The sequence below is a fragment of the Schistocerca americana genome, chromosome 2 (genome assembly GCF_021461395.2).
Source record: "Schistocerca americana isolate TAMUIC-IGC-003095 chromosome 2, iqSchAmer2.1, whole genome shotgun sequence".
Taxonomy (NCBI): domain Eukaryota; kingdom Metazoa; phylum Arthropoda; class Insecta; order Orthoptera; family Acrididae; genus Schistocerca; species Schistocerca americana.
Genome location: NC_060120.1, coordinates 69,491,485 through 69,492,691, shown reverse-complemented (window position 1 = coordinate 69,492,691; position 1,207 = coordinate 69,491,485). Strand labels below are relative to the sequence as shown.

The window sequence follows — 1,207 nt, the reverse complement described above, 5'->3', positions numbered from 1 at the left end:
AGATTAGCATGCTTCTTTACGTTTGACATACAATTCAGGTTATAACATTCGATCAATTAAACAAAATGCTATTACAAAAAGATTCAACATATATCGACATTGTGGCTATGTATCATATTAGAGTCGTTGATATTCCTTAGAGCCGCTCACGGCACAGCAGTCTCTTCGCTGCACTTGTGATGACTTCGAGCGCAACACTACAGTTCTCGCCTCCGCACGAAGGCCATTAGGAATGTCTCAAGCAAGTAAATAGAACAGTCACGACAGAACGCGCTCTGTAGCAAACCCACATACATATTGAAATGACTTTTCTAATCAACTTTAAATGATGACTAACTGAAACCCTCAGCTGCCGACAGGTGTTGTTGATATACCTCGATGTGGACAGCTGAAAACGTGTGCCCCGACCGGGACTCGAACCCGGGACCTCCTGCTTACATGGCAGGCGCTCTATCCATCTGAGCCACCGAGGACACAGACGTATAGCGCAACTGCAGGGCTTATCCCTTGCACGCTTCCCGTGAGACTCACATTCCCAACTGTCCACAATTCTACATATGTAATGTACCTTATAGACATTTGCCCATTCACTTATTACTCGCGCAAGCTTTAGCGATTCCCGCAAGAGTTTGGGCAACCTGTGAGCATTCGCACAGATGAAGGTCAATGGCTGGGTAGCCTTAACTATATATATATGAAGACAGTTACTGTCTTCATATACCTGATCAACTTTATCAAAACGCACAACTATGACACTTTTTATCGGCCGCGGTGGGCGAGCGGTTCTAGGCGGTTCAGTCCGGAACCGCGCGACTGCTGCGGTCGCAGGTTCCGTTCCTGCCTCGGTCATGGATGTGTGTGATGTCCTTAGGTTAGTTAGGTTTAAGTAGTTCTAAGTTCTAGGGGACTGATGACCTCAGATGTTAAGTCCCATAGTGCTCAGAGCCATTTGAACCATTTTTTTGACACTTTTTCATTTATATATCAAGCTAGTACGGGATTTTCCATTAACGAAATTGTTTCCTTGTTTGAAATTCTTTGCAATAAAATAGCGCGAAATCTTGTACCCTCTCAACATCATACATGCACTTTCTAAGAACTGACCATTTTGACACAAAACTGTGTAAGAGTAAAGCTGTAGGGCATCAAAGTGAGTTTTCAAAACGTTAAAAAAAAAAAAGTGACGAAAAACCTAGCTGGTCAGTAT

At 43.5% G+C, this 1,207-nt stretch overlaps 1 non-coding gene across 1 annotated transcript; it reads right to left on the bottom strand.

Annotated features, from left to right (window-relative positions):
- Positions 1 to 399: 399 nt before the first annotated feature.
- Positions 400 to 473, bottom strand: Trnat-ugu. Its single transcript has one exon. It is a non-coding gene; the product is annotated as a tRNA-Thr (tRNA).
- Between the last annotated feature and the right edge of the window lie 734 nt (positions 474 to 1,207).